An 18,909-nucleotide genomic window follows, 5' to 3' on the forward strand; every position below is an offset into this window, starting at 1 on the left:
TGTGGCGGCAAAAATAGCCAATGGGATTTTGGCCTGCATCAATAGGAGCATAGTGTCTAGATCTAGGGAAGTCATGCTCCCCATGCTCTATTCTGCTTTGGTTAGACCACACCTGGAATATTGTGTCCAATTCTGGGCACCACAATTCAAGAGAGATATTGACAAGCTGGAATGTGTCCAGAGGAGGGCGACTAAAATGATCAAGGGTCTGGAGAACAAGTCCTATGAGTAGCGGCTTAAGGAGCTGGGCATGTTTAGCCTGAAGAAGAGAAGGCTGAGAGGAGATATGATAGCCATGTATAAATATTTGAGAGGAAGCCACAGGGAGGAGGGAGCAAGCTTGTTTACTGCTTCCCTGGAGACTAGGGCGCAGAACAATGGCTTCAAACTACAAGGAAGGAGATTCCATCTGAACATGAGGAAGAACTTCCTGACTGTGAGAGCCGTTCAGCAGTGGAACTCTCTGCCCGGAAGTGTGGTGGAGGCTCCTTCTTTGGAATCTTTTAAACAGAGGCTGGATGGCCATCTGTCAAGGGTGATTTGAATGCAATATTCCTGCTTCTTGGCAGAGGGTTGGACTGGATGGCCCATGAGGTCTCTTCCAACTCTTTGATTCTATGATTCTAGTTTTGCTGATCCAGATACCTGGAGCTGCCTAACAAAACATACCTTCAGTGCCATTTTACCCACTTCCTCCATAATTATTATGATACATTATTTCCAATATTTCTGCCCCGCCCTTCTCAACCTCCAAGGGGGGACGACTCAAGTCTTTGGATTCTGTAAAATTGAATAATCTCTCATAGTAAAGGTAAAGGTTTTCCCCTGACATTAAGTGCAGTCATGTCTGACTCTGGGAGTTGGTGCTCATCTCCATTTCTAAGCCGAAGAGCTGGCGTTGTCCGTAGACGCCTCCAAGGTCATGACTGCATGGAGCGCTGTTACCTTCCCGTTGGAGTGGTACCTATTGATCAGCTTACATTTGCATGTTTTCGAATTGCTAGGTTGGCAGAAGCTGGGGCTAACAGCAGGAGCTCAGCCCGCTCCCCGGATTAAAACCACCAACATTTTGGTCAGCAAGTTCAGCAGCTCAGTGGTTATGCCTAAATACAGTATAACTGACACAATCACATGCTATTCCAGGTTTATTCCTATCTTTTCCTTGTTCTTTGGATGGACCTCTTGTACATGATTTTAGGCTGTACATACTTGAGGTTGGACTCTACAAAGACAGGCGTGCTCTCAGATCATTCTACTTCATCATCATATATCCTACAAAGTATATGTTTGCGTTTTCGGTTTATGTTTTTGGTTTTACTTTATTGTAAATTGTTGTTTGGGCTTGGCCTCATGTAAGCCGCTCCGAGTCCCCATTGGGGAGATGGTGGCAGGGTAACAAATAAATATTATTATTATTATTATAAATATTATTATTATTGTTATATGTATCTATCATATACTCTACAAAGACAGATATGCTCTCAGATTTACTTCACAGGGGTTGTTGTTTTGTATGTTTTGTGTATATTGTTTATTATGCTTATATGTTTTGTACTTTAATGCTATGTTGTTTATTTTATAGTAATTTGTGTTTTCTTTTATTGTAATTTGTTGTTTGGGCTTGGCCTCATGTAAGCCGCCTCGAGTCCCCATTGGGGAAGATGGTGGCGGGGTACAAATAAAGTTTATTATTATTACTAGCCTTCCCCTGCCAGGCGTTGCTGTGGCCCAGCCTGGTGATCCCAAAAATAAAGTAATGAGAAAGTGTTGGTTTCTAATATATGTAATTTCTTTATGCTTGTGCATAAACAGTATTTCTTGCCCTTTCTTTGTCAGTGTTGATGTGGAGATTGTCTGATTTGCCCACTCTGGAACGTACAACATACATATAATTGTCCTTCTTTAGGGGTCCCTTTCAAATCTATGATACTATATCTGTGTGTGTGTGAGAGAGAGAATCATATCTATCTATCTATCTATCTATCTATCTATATCTATGGCTGGATGGCTCTTTGTCAGGAGGGCTCTGATTACATTTTCTTGCCCTGGTGAAGAGAGTTGGACTGGATGGACTTAAATATTTTCTGTTGGTCATGGGGGTTCCGTGTGGGAAATTTGCCCCAATTCTGTCGTTTGTGGGATTTAGAATGCTCTTTGATTGTAGGTGAACTATAAATCCCAGTAACTACAAATCCCAAATGTCAAGGTGTATTTTCCCCAAACTCCATCTGTGTTCATATTTGGGCATATGGAATATTTGTGACAAGTTTGGTCCAGATCCATCATTGTTGGAGTCCACAGTGCTCTCTGGATGTAGGTGAACTACAACTCCCAAACTCAAGGTCAATGCCCACCAAACCCTTCTAGTGTTTTCTGTTGGTTATTGGAATGTTGTGTGCCAAGTTTGGTTCAATTCTATCATTGGTGGTGTTCAGAATGTTATTTGATTGTAGGTGAACTATAAATCCCAGCAACTACAGCTCCCAAATGACAAAATCAAAAAACTTTGAGTGAAGGACATACATTAGGTTGTTAGGTGTATGCTGTCCAAATTTTCTGTCAATTGGCCCACTGGTTTTTGAGTTCTGTTAATCCCAGAAATGAACATTACATTTTTATTTTTATAGATTATTATACAACCAGAATAATCATATATAATTCCTTGATCAAACAGGTGAAAAGAAGGGGCAAGTATGTAATAATAATTTCATAGTTATTAAACCCTTGTGCCAGGAGGAGTGAAGACTGACATGTCACAGGTTCAAATCCAGAGAGAGCGCAGATGAGCTCCCTCTGTCAGCTCCAGCTTCCCATGCAGGGACATGAGAGAAGCCTCCCACAAGGATAGTAAAACATCAAAACATCCAAGGGTTCCCTGGGCAACGTCCTTGCAGACGGCCAATTCTCTCGCACCAGAAGCAACTTGCAGTTTCTCAAGTCACTCCTGACAGGTCACAGGTTTGAATCCGGGGAGAGTGCAGATGAGCTCCCTCTGTGAGCTCCAGCTTCCCATACAGGGACATGACGGAAGCCTCCCACAAGGATAGTAAAACATCAAAACATCCAAGCGTTCCCTGGGCAACGTCCTTGCAGACGGCCAATTCTCTCACACCAGAAGCGACTTGCAGTATCTCAAGTCATTCCTGACATGAAAAAAATGAATACAAAACATGGAGAGAAACCAGAAATTTTGTGATCTCCATAAATAGGTTATACTACCTACTATGCCCAAGGGAAACCATGAAGATCAGATTGGCACTTTTCTGCACGGAGTTACTTTGAGCAGTGCACTCACTTTTCAGTATAGGTGTGAATTAGATACATTTAGAGCACATTACAGACAAGGGGGGTATGTGCTCCTCATGGTCATAGCCATACATTGCAAACCCTGTGGGGATGCCACTGTATATTTGCTAGGAAACTCACCCCTCTTGTAAGTGGTAACAGTCACAAGACAGGCATTCAAATGAAGTTAAGAGTTGCATCTTGACCAAAGATGCATCCTTTATAGATTTGGCAATTTGTACCTGTCAATCTCTCCGCACTGGAAAGATAAGAAAAACCAACAACTGTTCTTTTCCTCAAACAGAAGAGCAAATTCAATAAATGTTTGTCAAGGTGTCTTTTCCAGTTAAATGCACACATTTGTGGGTCACAATGAAGCTGAAATATGAAATGCACTTACTGGGGATCAACTTGACACACTAGAACTTAATTTTGAGCAAACACACAAAGGCACGCCATGCAAGAAAGAGGATCACATCTTATATTCCCCATGAACTTACTATGCAACCTCATAAAAAACATTTTTTCTCTCATACTGTTAGGAAAAATGTGCAGGAGACAGATTAGAATACACACACACACACACACACACGTGCTCCCAGCATCCCCTAAACCAGGCCCTTTAGGAGAGGAGGATGATCCAAATGCACTGCTTCCAAGCTGCAAGCATTCTTCTCCTTGGATTTCTTTGAGAGCATCCCAATCCCTGCATATTTCCAATTTCCTATTCCTGGACAGCAACTCCCAGAAACCCTCCAGATAGATAAGATATATCAATTAGATAGAGATAGATAGTTGGTAAATTGATCAGTCAGGAGGGCTGCTGGGAGTTCCAGTCCAAGAATAGGTAGAGAAGGAAGAAAGGGGAGAAAGAGGAAAGGGAAAAAAGTGGAGAAAGAAGGGAAGAGAAGGAAGGAAGGAAGGAAGGAAGGAAGGAAGGAAGGAAGGAGGGAGGGAGGGAGGGAGGGAGGGAGGGAAGGAAGGAAGGAAGGAAGGAGAGAGGGAAAGAAAAAAGAAAAGGAAGGAAGGAAAGAGAGGTAAGGGAGGGAGGAAGGAAGGAAGGAAGGAAGGAAGGAAGGAAGGAAGGAAGGAAGGAAGGAAGGAAGGAAGGAAGGAAGGAAGGAAGGAAAAAAGGAAAGAAGGAAGGAGAGAAGGAAAGAGAGAAGGAAAGAAAAAAGAAAAGGAAGGAAGGAAAGAGATGTAAGGAAGGAAAGAACGAAGGAAGGAAGGAGAGAAAGAAAAAAGAGAAAGAAAGGAGAGAAAGAGGGATGGAAGGTTGGCCACAGCTACACGTGTCGGGTATAGCTGGTATCTATATAAATAAAAATGTAATGTTCGTTTGTTGGATTAACATAACACAAAAACCATTGGACAAATTGACATCAAATTTGGACACAATGCACCTATCAGGCCAACAAGTGACGATCACTCATAAAAATACTGAAAAACACAGCAGAAGAGAATTAAAAAGCCAAAAAAAATTACAACGCATGTGCAAAACCATATATATATATATATATACACACACACACGTATACACAGACTTGGCCACAACAACGTGTGGCAGGGGATGGATAGTGTGTATGTGTGTGTGTATGTGTGTATATATGGTCTGTGCGTAATGAGTACATTAAAAACAAAAGAACCAATGAACGAAATCACACCAAATCTCGCAACAAAATGTCTCACAACACAAGGAGTGACCATCACTCAAAAAATATGAATTTGTCATTTGGGAGTTGTAGTTGCTGGGATTTATAGTTCACCTACAATCAAAGAGCATTCTGAACCCCACCAACGATGGAATTGAACCAAACGTGGCACACAGAACTCCCATGACCAACAGAAAATGCTGGAAGGGTTTGGTGGGCATTGACCTTGAGTTTGGGAGTTGTGGTTCACCTACATCCAGAGAGCACTGTGGACTCAAACAATGATGGATCTGGACCAAACTTGGCACAAGCACTCAATATGCCCAAATAAGAACACAGATGGAGTTTGGGGGAAATAGACCTTGACATTTGGGAGTTGTAGTCACTGGGATTCACAGTTCACCTACAATCAAAGAGCATTCTGAACCCCACGAACGACAGCATCGGGGCAAACTTTCCACACTGAACCCCCATGACCACCAGAGTGGGCCACAGCAACGCGTGGCAGGGGATGGCTTATATATATATATATATATATATATATATATATATATATATATATATATATATGGTGGGTTGTTGTAGGTTTTTCAGGCTATATGGCCATGGTCTAGAGGCATTCTCTCCTGACGTTTCACCTGCATCTATGGCAAGCATCCTCAGAGGTTGTGAGGTCTGTTGGAACTAATAAAAAGGGTTTATATATCTGTGGAATGACCAGGGTGGGACAAAGGACTCTTGTCCACTGGAGCTAGGTGTGAATGTTTCAACTGACCACCTTGATTAGCATGTAATGGCCTGACAGTGCCTCGAGCAAACTTTTGTTGAGAGGTGATTAGATATCCTTGTTTCTTTCCTCTCTGTTGTTGTGTTGTTGTAATTTTAGAGTTTTTTAATACTGGTAGTCAGATTTTGTTCATTTTCAAACACGAACCAAGGAACATGAAAGGCACTGCAGATTACTTCAACCAGAGAAGTCAGCCTTAGCAGAGCACCTGATGAACCAACCTGGACACACCATATTATTTGAGAACACAGAAATGCTGGATCACTCCAACAACCACCATGTCAGACTACACAGAGAAGCCACTGAAATCCACAAGCATGTGGACAATTTCAACAGAAAGGAGGAAACCATGAAAATGAACAAAATCTGGCTACCAGTATTAAAAAACTCTAAAATTACAACCCAGTGATTCTGGCCATGAAAGCCTTCGACAATACATTGTATATGAATGGTTTCCATCCATTTTGTATTTACAGCTAGAACTCTGGAACCCAAGAAGCATGCGGAAAGCCAAAAGGCCAGCCAGAGTGGCGAGTCAAACATATTTATGTTCCACTTTGTCCCCTAATCAAAATCCACTTGAAAAAAATCCATGTTATTGTAACATTTAAACAGGGCCAATGCGGAGCCCAGGCACACACATACAAAGATCAATAGCAAGCCACACAAAGCCTTTGCCTTTTAATAGGAAGGGCACTGCTGTGGGAGAGAGCTCTGTTGAAAGCTGCCAACATGTCCAGGATTTCTAACTAGTGTTTAGATTTAAAGGACGGTCAGCAGGTACGTTACGAAAACAAAGAACTTTAAATCATCATCAAAAGGCAACAAAATGTATGGGAGAGGGGATAGAAAACAGCTGCTACAAAGAAGAATAAGAGTAAATATGAAATTGTTTTGTTTTATTCTGATCACTACCCCTCTAAAATGTTTATTTTTCCAGCCAAGAACCGTTTCAACCAGAAATAAAATCCACTTCATCTAACATGTTAGAAGCTAACTTGCATTACGTTTTCAGAGTAATGCCACCAATTTGGCACTCCACAGACAAATACCCCAAAGGCCCCAAATCCCATCTGAACTTGGAAGCTAAAACATATTAACCCTGGTTAGTAATTGGATGGGAGAGCATCAATGATTTTCAGGTGCTGCAGGCAATACTGAAGAGGAAGAAGCAGGCCAGGCTATAGCACAGTGAGTTAAACCGCCAGCTGCTGAAAACCTTGCCGATTTAAAGGTCGACAGTTCAAGCCCAGGTTGGTGTGACCTCCCAACCTTCATAGAATCAAAGAGTTGGAAGAGACCTCATGGGCCAACCAGTCCAACCCTATTCTGCCAAGAAGCAGGAATATTGCATTCAAATCACCCCTGACAGATGGCCATCCAGCCTCTGTTTAAAAGCTTCCAAAGAAGGAGCCTCCACCACACTCCCTCCGGGGCAGAGAGTTCCACTACTGAATGGCTCTCACAGTCAGGAAGTTCTTCCTAATATTCAGATGGAATCTCCTTTTTTGTAGTTTGAAGCCATTGTTTCGTGTCCTAGTCTCCAGGGAAGCAGGAAACAAGCTTGCTCCCTCTTCCCTGTGGCTTCCTCTCATATATTTATACATGGCTATCATTTCTCCGCTCAGCCTTCTCTTCTTCAGGCTAAACATGCCCAGCTCCTTAGGCCACTCCTCATAGGGCTTGTTCTCCAGACCCTTGATCATTTTAGTCGCCCTCCTCTGGACACCTTCCAGCTTGTCAATATCTCTCTTGAATTGTGGTGCCCAGAATTGGACACAATATTCCAGGTGTGGCCTAACCAAAACAGAATAGAGGAGTAGCATGACTTCCCTAGATCTAGACACTATGCTCTTATTGATGCAGGCCAAAATCCCATTGGCTTTTTTTGCCGCCACATCACATGGTTGGCTCATGTTTAACTTGTTGTCCATGAGGACTCCAAGATCTTTTTCACACATACTGCTCTCGAGCCAGGCATTGTCCCCCATTCTGTATCTTTGCATTTCGTTTTTCCTGCCAAAGTGGAGTATCTTGCATTTGTCACTGTTGAACTTCATTTTGTTAGTTTTGGCCCATCTCTCTAATCTGTCAAGATCGTTTTGAATTCTGCTCCTGTCCTTCAGCCCAGCTACTGCTCACCTAGCTATTCTAAACCAGTAAACTGGCACAGCTTTGGTGGGGAGGGAATACAAGGCACCCATAAGGACATACTGGCGATTTGATTGGGGGGAGCATCTAAAGACAACAAAGCTCCTCGGCATAGAAGATGGAGCAACAGCACCCCACCCTCCCTCTGGCCAGAGTCAAGCACACCCTCCAGATGCCGGAGATGGAAAAAGATGGGTAACCTTTACCTCTGTTTATGTACTGTCTGTCTTTGTTAATTGTATAACGGCATTGACTGTTTGCCGTAAATGTGTACTGTAATTTGCACTGAGTCCCCTCAGGGAGATAGGATGGAATATAAATAAAGTATGTATATTATATGATATTCCTTGTCTAAGGCCCCTTCTATTGTGATTTTATAGCGTATTGTATGCCTGTTTTTGTACTGTTTTTATTATTTTCATTATTTTTATAGATGTATTATTTTATATTGTATACTTCTTTGTTGTGATTTTTGGGCATGGCCTTATGTAAGCCTCCCCGAGTCCCCTTTGGGGAGACAGTGACGGGATATAAAAAAAAGTATTATTATTATTATTATTATTATTATTATTATTGACACAAAACACAGTATGTCACAGCAAATGAGATCTATATGCTGGATTTCATATCACAAAATCACAAGTCGAACACTTCTCAAGTGTCTGGGACTGTGTGTTGTATTTTCGAATGATGTGTGCAGATCCAAGTAGGTGGCCTTTTGCAGTTGACAGATTATGATTTTGTCAATGTTTATTGTTTCCAAGCGCTGGCTGAGACCTTTTGGCACGGCACCCAGTGTGCCGATGACCACTGGGACCATTATTATTATTATTATTATTATTATTATTATTATTATTATTATTACAATGCCATATAATTCAGATTATCAAAGCAGATTTTTTTTTCTGTGTCAGGACCAACTTGAGAAGCTGCAAGTTGCTTCTGGTGTGAGAGAATTGGCCGAATGCAAGAACATTGCCCAGGGAACGCCTGGATGTTTTACCATCCTGTGGGAAGCTTCTCGCATGTCCCTGTATGGGAAGCTGGAGCTGACAGACGGGAGCTCACCCCGCTCCCCGGATTTGAACCGCCGACCTTTTGGTCAGCAGTCCTGCTGACACAAGGGTTAGGGTTAACCCATTGCACCACGTGATTTGTTTGAACTGGATTATAGTAGTCTAAACTGCCATATAATCCAGTTCAAAGCAGATAATCTGGGTTTTATATGGCAGTGTAGAAGGGGGCTAAGAAAACCCTATAAAATCCATGGGGTTGTCATAGGCCAACAGATGACTTGAAAGCACAAATGTAAACAAGATTACAACTTCTTACATCCAAGGACAACGTTAGCTGAGCAGATGAGATCGTAATGTTTATAAAATATATCTCAAGGCAGAGGAAAACTCTGGCTCTCTATGGCCCCATCTACACAGCCATATAATGCAGTTTGAACAGGATTATATGGCCAGTGTAGAGTTTTATAATGTGGACTGAATAATGCATGCCTGGTGTATCTCCATGAGGTCTTGGGCCTGGAGAGAAACAGGTGTGAGAGGTGAAAATCAGCCCAGGTGAGGGCCGTCTTCAGCCTAGCAAAGCAAGAAGTGTGCTGAGCGCCCAGCTGGGAGAATAATTGGACAGTGAAAACACCTGGAAAGACTGGCAAGAAAAGAAAGCACACAAGATTTATGGGGTGGAAGGAGTATATAGACATGGGGAGCATCCCATACTATTTGCTGTCTTGTAGCTGGCAAGGCTGCAATAATTTTCTGCAAGAGATGAAGAAGAGAACCTCCAACCCCTTCCAATAAAAATCACACAAGTGGAAACATTTGTGGCTCCCCTCCCTCCTTATTTCCAACATCAAACATTCCCATCCAGAGTCCACAACTCATTGATACAGGTTGAGCATCCCTTATTCGAGATCCAGAAGTATTGTGACCCCTTTGCTCTGTGATGGGTCAATGTACACAAACTTTGTTTCATGCATAAAACATTTAAGTAGACATTTACCTATATATAAGGGGGATATCTGTATAAATAAAAATAAAAACGTAATGTTCGTTTGTGGGATTAACATAACTCAATAATCACTGGGCGAATTGACACCAAATTTGGACAGAAGACACCTATCAGACCAATAAGTGACCATCACTCATAAAAACACAGAAAAACACAGCAGAAGGGACTTGAAAAGCAAAAAAAAAAACCACAAAAAGATGCTACAGCGCATGTGCAAAACCACATATATATACACAAGCACACATATACACACACATACACATAAACAAATCACATATACACCCATATACACCAACTGGGCTAAAGCAATGCATGTCAGGGGACGGCTAGTGTGTGTGTGTGTGTGTGTGTGTATGTGTGTATGTATGTATATTTTTATATATATATATATATGTATGTATGTATGTATGTATGTATGTAATGTTTGTTTGTGGGGTTAACAGAACTCAAAAACCACTGGACGAATTGACACCAAATTTGGACACAAGATACCTAACACCCCAATGTATGTCCTTCACTCAAAAAAATTGAGCTTGTCATTTGGGAGTTGTAGTTGCTGGGATTTATACAATCAAAGTGCATTCTGAACACCACCAACTATGGAACTGAACCAAACTTGGCACACAGTTCTCCCATGACCAACAGAAGGGTTTGGTGGGCAGTGTCCTTTGGTTGTGGAGTTGTAGTTCACCTACATTCAGAGATCACTGTGGACTCAAACAATGATGGATCTGGACCAAACCCTACAGGAATACTCAATATGCCCAAATGTGAACACTGGTGGAGTTTGGGGAAAATAGAATCTTGATATTTGGGATTTGTAGTTGCTGGGATTTGTAGTTCGTCTACAATAAAAAAGCATTTTGAACCTGACCAACGATAGAATTGGGCCAAATCTCCCACACAGAACCCTCATGAACACCAGAGTGGGCCACAGGAACACTTGGCAGGGGACGGCTAGTCTATATAAATAAAAATGTAATGTTTGTCTGTGGGATTAACATAACTCAAAAACCAATGGATGAATTGACACCAAATTTGGACAAAATACATATGTGAAGCCAATGATTGACCATCACTCATAAAAATACTGAAAAACACAGTGGAAGGTACATCAAAAGACAAAAATGCAAAAAGATGCTACAGCGCATGCACAAAAACGACTCCCCTGGCAAACAAAACACACAATAGCATATCCACACTCTCTTCCGGACTACAGTTCCCAACATCCCCTAGACCAGGCCCTTTAGGGGAGGAGGATGCTCCAAATGCACTGCTTCCAATCTGCAAGCTTTCTTCTCCTTGGATTTCTTTGAGAGCACTATCCCTGCATATTTCCAATTTCCTCTTCCTGGACTGTAACTCCCAGCAATCTTCCAGATAGATAGATTAGATAGAGATAGGTAAGTAGGTAGATCTGGAGGACTGCTGGGAGTTGCAGTCCAAGAATAGGTAGAGAAGGAAGAAAGGGGAGAAAGGGGAAGGAAAAGAAAAGTGGAGGGAAGGAAGGGAAGAGGAAGAGAAGGGAGGAAGAAAAGAAGGAAGGAAAGAGGGAAGCAAGGAAGGAGAGAAAGAAAGGAGGAGAGAAAAAGGGAAGACAGGTTGGCTACAGCAACACGTGGCGGGTACAGCTAGTCTTATATAAATAAAAATGTGATGTTCATTTGTGGTATTAACATAACTCAAAAACCACTGGACGAATTAACCCCAAATTTGGACACGATACGCATATCAGGCCAACAAGTGACCATCAGTCATAAAAACACTGAGAAACACAGCAGAAGACAGTTAAAAAGCAAACAAAAAATTACATTATAACGCATGCGCAAAACCACATATGTATATATATGCAAACACACATATGGACACATATATAAACAAAAAAAAACATACACAGACTGGGCCACAGCAATGCGTGGCAAGGGACAGCTAGTAAGGGATATGTGTGTGTATGTGTGTGTGTATAAATGAATGGAGTGATGGTATAGGAAACCTGAAATGAAATCTGTTGACACTTGGGTCTTGACTCTTATGTGCACGCAGATATTTCCAAACAAAACAACCAAACTCGAAATCCAAGCATTTCGGATACGAGATTCCCTGCAACCAGCATTCATTTCTCTTTCTGCATCTGCTGAAAACACACACAGCCCCCATCTTCCCATTCCAGTAACAGAAAACAGAATGGAGAGGAACACACGATCCAGCAAAGAAGGAGCCCAGAGAGACCGAGCCACAAAGGGAAGGGGGAAAAAAACCTCCCATTAGAAGAAGAGACCCCAAGAAGGAGAAAAATTCCCTTCACCTCCTTTTTAAGAAGCGGATGGGATGCTTTGTTTTCTTAAGGAGGCTTTCCCAGCAAATTGTGTTGAACTTGCATTGTTTCGAATATGCTCTGAGCCACTGGGAGGAGTCCCATTATGGGGAGAAAGTGGGGAAAAATAGTAACAGAAATAAAAATAATAATAATGGTAATAATATTAAGAATAGTGATGATAATAATAATAATAATAAGAATGTATTGTCAAAGGCTTTCATGGCCAGAATCACTGGGTTGTTGTAGGTTTTTCGGGCTATATGACCATGTTCTAGAAGCATTCTCTCCTGACGTTTCGCCTCCATCTATGGCAAGCATCCTCTGAGGATGCTTGCCATAGATGAAGGCAAAACGTCAGGAGAGAATGCTTTCAGAACATGGCCATATAGCAGAAAAAAACTGACAACAACCCAATAATAATAATAATAATAATAATAATAGTAATGATGGTGATGATAAAAATTGTGATAATAATAATAATGGTAATAATAATGAGTCCCTTAGGAGAGATAGGGTGGAATACAGTCTTAAAATAATAATGGTAATAATAATGGCAATAATACTAATAGTGATAATAATGGCAATAATACTAATTGCAATTATACTACTACTAATGGTAATAATAATAGTAAGAATAATACTAATAGTAATAATAATGGTAATAACAATAATAAATGGTAATAATAACAGTAATGATACTAAAATATTACAAATGATGATAATAATAATTTTAATAATGATGGTGATAATTTTAACAAGAATAATAATGGTGATTATAATGATAATAATACTAATAGTAATAATAATGGTATTATTACTATTATTATAATATTTTTTTTACTTTTATTCCGATTTTGTCCCATGGATGGGATTCAATACTTAGTAATAGTAGTAATATTATTACCATTAATAGATTAGTAATAATACTAATACTAAAAATAATCATAATGGTAATAATAATAATAATAATGGTGGTTATATTAACAAGAATAATAATGGTAATAATACTAATACTAATAATGGTAATAATAATATTAATACTTAGTACTAACAGTAATATTATTACCATTAATAATTAGTAATAATACTAATAGTAATAATACTAAAAATAATACTAATGGTAATAATAATAATAATAATAATAATTGGACTCTTTGGCCTTCCCAGCAATACTAATAATGGTAATAATAATATTAATAATTAGTACTAACAGTAATATTATTACCATTAATAATTAGTAATAATAGTAATAATACTAAAAATAATACTAATGATAATAATAATATTAACAATAATAATAGTGGTAATATTAACAAGAATAATAATGGTAATAATACTACTAATAGGAATAATAACAGTAATAATGATATACTAATGTGACCACAAAGCTTCCCATCAGCAGAGACAACGTGAGAATGAGTCCCACCCTGAACTCGAGTGGGGAGCCAAAAAAGGAGACGGGACCCTCGAAGGTCAGCTGGGAATTAGTAATATCAATATTAGTAATAACGAGGGCACAAGGCTCCGTCGGAGAGGGAGTCCCACGCAGAACTCGAGTGGGATCAAAGACACGGGTGGAAACTAGGAGGGAAGGGTGGAAGGAGGGAATTCAGGCGCAAAGGGGGTCCCCCCATTTCCCTGCTCCGTCTCCACTGGGCCAGCCACACCCACCAAGGGGCACGCGAGGGCAAAGCTCACCCGTGGAGGCGTCCCACGGCGGAGGCTTTTCCTCCCGACAAAAGGCGCAGCGAGCGAGCGACCTGATGCGGCTGAGCTGCCTGCCTCTGCCTCTGCCTCTTCCTCCTTCTCCTCCTTCTTGCCTCCTTCTCTCTCCGGCAATGCTCCTTGCTCGCTCAAAGCCCTCTCTTCTTCTCCGCCAGCCCACGAAGTCCCCACGCGCGGCTTGGCTTCACTTCACCCGCTGCTGCTGCTTCTGCCACCTCCTCCTCCTCCTCTTCCCTGGCCCTCCCACAGCCATTTGCGCCAGGCTGGCAGCCAGGAAGCCGGCGCCCCTTTCTAAGCATGCGCTTGCTTTCCTGGACCACCCCCCTTCCATTTCTCCACGCCTGAGGCTGCTAAGCATCCTCCTGAAGCCCCCACCAAGGGGTTGGGAGGGGGCATCCTGCGGGGCACAGGGCAAAGGCGTGCCAACCACACCAAGGGGCACCTTCCTTCCCTTTGGAAAAGGGATCATTTGGATGCAGAAAAATAAACTTAACACCCAATCTACAAGCAAGGTGAGGATAGGACTTGTGGAACTCAGGAACAAAAAGAGGTTCAATGTATTGTTGAAGGCTTAGTTTCTCAACCTGGGGGTCGGGACCCGGGGGGGGGGGGTCGTGAGGGGGGTGTCAGAGGGGTCGCCAAAGACCATCAGTAAACACAGTATTTTCTGTTGCTCATGGGTGTTCTGTGTGGGACAGGCATGTAGCGGGGGTGTGGGGGTGTGGGGTGTGTGTTATTTATTTACTTTGCTTATATACCGCTGTTCTCAGCCCGGGGGCGACTCACAGCGGTGTACAACATAGGAAGAACAAAATTCAAAATTCAAGACACAGTATAAAATAATTCACAATCCAGCATTAAACAAAAAAACATCGTCATTACTACAAAAGCCATTTCGCATCGTCTCATCATCCAAACCACAATCCAGTATCATTTTCCGTTGTTCCGTTCCTATTGTTGTTGTTGTTCATTCGTTCAGTCGTCTCCGACTCCTCGTGACCTCATGGACCAGCCCACGCCAGAGCTCCCTGTCGGCCATTACCACCCCCAGCTCCCTCAAGGTCAGTCCAGTCACCTCAAGGATGCCATCCATCCATCTTGCCCCTGGTCGGCCCCTCTTCCTTTTGCCTTCCACTTTCCCCAGCATAATTGTCTTCTCTAGGCTTTGCTGTCTCCTCATGATGTGTCCAAAGTACTTCAACTTTGTCTCTAGTATCTTTCCCTCCAGTGAGCAGTCGGGCTTTATTTCCTGGAGGATGGACTGGTTGGATCTTCTCGCAGTCCAAGGCACTCTCAGCACTTTCCTCCAACACCACAGCTCAAAAGCATCGATCTTCCTTCGCTCAGCCTTCCTAAGGTCCAGCTCTCACATCCGTAGGTGACTACAGGGAATACCATGGCTTTGACTAGTCGGATCTTTGTTGTCAGTCTGATGTCTCTACTCTTCACTATTTTATCGAGACTGGACATTGCTCTCCTCCCAAGAAGTAAGCGTCTTCTGATTTCCTGGCTACAGTCTGCATCTGCAGTAATCTTTGCCCCTAGAAATACAAAGTCTGTCACGGCCTCCACGGTTTCTCCCTCTATTTTCCAGTTGTCAATCATTCTTGTTGCCATAATCTTGGTTTTTTTGACATTTAGCTGCAACCCGGCTTTTGCGCTTTCTTCTTTCACCTTGATGAGAAGGCTCCTCAGCTCCTCCTCGCTTTCGGCCATCAGAGTGGTGTCATCTGCATATCTGAGGTTGTTAATGTTTCTTCCAGCAATTTTCACCCCAGCCTTGCATTCATCCAGCCCCGCACATCCTCGCATGATGTGTTCTGCATACAAGTTAAAAAGGTTGGGTGAGAGGATGCAGCCTTGCCGTACGCCTTTCCCAATCTTGAACCAGTCTGTTGTTCCGTGGTCAGTTCTGACTGTTGCTACTTGGTCCTTGTACAGATTCCTCAGGAGAGAGACAAGGTGGCTTGGTATGCCCATCCCACTAAGAACTTTCCACAATTTATTATGATCCACACAGTCAAAGGCTTTAGAATAGTCAATGAAGCAGAAGTAGATGTTTTTCTGAAACTCCCTGCCTTTCTCCATTATCCAGCGGATATTGGCAATCTGGTCTCTCGTTCCTCTGCCTTTTCTAAACCCAGCTTGAACATCTGGCAACTCTCGCTCCATGTATTGCTGGATTCTTCCTTGAAGGATCTTGAGCATTACCTTACTGGCATGAGAAATAAGGGCCACTGTACGGAAGTTTGAGCAGTCTTTCGCATTTCCCTTTTTTGGTATGGGGATATAAGTTGATTTTTTCCAGTCTGATGGCCATTCTTGTGTTTTCCATATTTGCTGGCAAATGGCATGCATCACCTTGACAGCATCATCTTTTAAGATTTTAAACAGTTCAGCTGGGATCCCGTCGTCTCCTGCTGCCTTGTTGTTAGCAATGCTTCTTAAGACCCATTCAACCTCACTCCTCAGGATGTCTGGTTCTAATTCATTCACCACACCGTCAAAACTATCTTCAATAATATCCGTTCCTATAGTCATTACCATTCATTGTACTTCTTGTTCGAACGCCTTCTTGAACAACCAAGTCTTTAATTTCCTGCGGAATATCATCAGGGAAGGAGCCAGTCTAATGTCCACAGGAAGGGTGTTCCACAGCCGAGGAGCCACCACCGAGAAGGCCCTATCTCTCGTCCCCACCAGCCGTGCCTGTGACGCAGGCGGGATCGAGAGCAGGGCCTCCCGGGAAGATCTCAAAGTCCTGGTGGGCTCATAGGCCGAGATGCGGTCAAATAGGTATCTTGGGCCGGAACCGTTTAGGGCTTTATAGGCCAACGCCAGCACTTTGAATTGAGTCCAGTAGCAAATCGGCAGCCAGTGGAGCTGGTACAACAAGGGGGTTGTATGCTCCCTGGTCACCGCTCCTGTTAGTATCATGGCTGCCGCACGTTGGACCAATTTCTTCACCCCCCCCCCCCCTGAAATTCTCATGGTGGTCCACAAGAAGGTCTTAAAAAGGTAAAGGTAGTCCTCTGACATTGTTGTTCATTCGTTTAGTCGTCTCTGACTCTTCGTGACCTCATGGACCAGCCCACGCCAGAGCTCCCTGTCGGCCGTCACCACCCCCAGCTCCTTCAAGGTCAGTCCAGTCACTTCAAGGATGCCATCCATTCATCTTGCCCTTGGTCGGCCCCTCTTCCTTTTGCCTTCCACTTTCTGGCTTCCACCCCTGACATTAAGTCCAGTCATTTCTAAGTCTGGGGTGTGGTACTCATCTCCAGTTCTAAGCCAAAGACCCAGCATTGTCCGTAGACACCTCCAAGTTCATGTGGCCGGCATGACTGCATGGAGCGCCGTTACCTTCCCGCCGGAGCGGTACCTATTGATCTACTCACATTTGCATGTTTTCGAACTGCTAGGTTGGCAGAAGCTAGGGCTGACAGCGGAAGCTCACGCCGCTCCCCGGAATCGAACCTGCGACCTTTCGTTCAACAAGCTCAGCAGCTCAGTGCTTTAACCCACTGCACCACCAGGAGCTTAATGGTCTTACTGGTGCATTATTTAAACTGTTATGTTTATTCATATTATGGTCTGATCACCATGCTCAATATATCCCATATGCATGGGGGTATTGGGGTAACGATACAAAAGGTTTGCTAGAGTAGACCCTCTTTCACTCAGACTCAGCCCCCCCCCCCCGAATCAAACTCAGCTCCCCCCGAAACAAAATCCTGGCAACAGGCCTGGTGTGGGAGTTTGACCCAATTCTATCTTTGGTGGGGTTCAGAATGCTCTTTGGTTGTAGGTGAACTATAAATCCCAGCTCCACTGGGAAGCTTCTCATCAACAAGATGAAGTATCATAGCAATGAAGACAGAGAATAAAGTTGTGGCGATAACACAGACTGAAGGCCAACACAAAGGTAACAACATCTATTATAGAACTCCAGTATGTTGATGACAATGTCGTCTGTGCACATTCAGAAGAAGACCTACAAGCCACTCTAAACACCTTCGCAGAAGCATACGAGAAGCTCGGCCTGTCATTGCACATCGAGAAAACCAAAGTGCTCTTCCAGCAGTCACCAGCCAATCCCTCTCCAATGACAGAAATACAGTTTAATGGTGTAACATTAGAAAATGTTGATAATTTCTACTACCTTGGCAGCCACCTCTCCACCAAAGTCAACATCGACACCAAAATACAACACCGACTGACCTGCAGCATTTTTCCGAATGAAGCAGAGAGTGTTTGAGGACCGGGACAAAGTTGTTTATCTGTGTAGATAACACAGGGCATCTTTCTTATAATCATAGAATCATTGAGTTGGAAGAGACTTCATGGGCCATCCTGTTCAACCCCCTGCCAAAATACAGGAAAATTGCATTGAAAGCACCTCCGTTAGATGCTTTGATCAACAGTCCAAAGTCTAACATATCTCTCTGTTCTGAGAGTCTAATAGAGTCTGTACAGTTTGTTTCTACAGACTTCTAAAAGCATACTGTTTCTACTGAAGTCTCTACATTCTAAAATGGAGTCTGAGTCCTGAATAGTCCCAGATCTGGTCATGTAGTCTGCAGCCCCTCCCACAACACAGAGTTAAGGAAAACTGCATATTAATACAGTCTCTATAGACTTTTAAAGCATACTGTTTCTACTGAAGTCTCTACATTCTAAAATGGAGTCTGAGTTCTGAATAGTCCCAGATCTGGTCACATAGTCTGCAGCCCCTCCCACAACATAGAGTTAAGGAAAACTGAATATTAATACAGTCTCTATAGAATTTTAAAAGCATACTGTTTCTACTGAAGTCTCTAGATTCGAAAATGGAGTCTGAGTCCTGAATAGTCCTAGATCTGGTCACATAGTCTGCAGCCCCTCCCACAACACAGAGTTAAGGAAAACTGCATATTAATACAGTCTGTTTCTATAGACTTTTAAAAGCATACTGTTTCTACTGAAGTCTCTAC

At 42.6% G+C, this 18,909-nt stretch overlaps 1 protein-coding gene across 10 annotated transcripts in view; it reads right to left on the bottom strand.

Annotated features, from left to right (window-relative positions):
- SEMA6D (semaphorin 6D) overlaps positions 1 to 14,198 on the bottom strand; it is a 589,599-nt gene extending 575,401 nt beyond the window's left edge. For 9 of the 10 annotated variants that reach the window (XM_060755299.2, XM_060755293.2, XM_060755296.2 and 6 more), the window contains exon 1: positions 13,913 to 14,198. The gene's annotated coding sequence lies outside the window, so the exon portion shown is untranslated. The remainder of the gene's footprint in view (positions 1 to 13,912) is intronic. The other variant, XM_060755297.2, reaches the window with a different exon arrangement.
- Between the last annotated feature and the right edge of the window lie 4,711 nt (positions 14,199 to 18,909).

This window comes from Anolis sagrei, chromosome 9 (assembly GCF_037176765.1).
Source record: "Anolis sagrei isolate rAnoSag1 chromosome 9, rAnoSag1.mat, whole genome shotgun sequence".
Classification (NCBI taxonomy): domain Eukaryota; kingdom Metazoa; phylum Chordata; class Lepidosauria; order Squamata; family Dactyloidae; genus Anolis; species Anolis sagrei.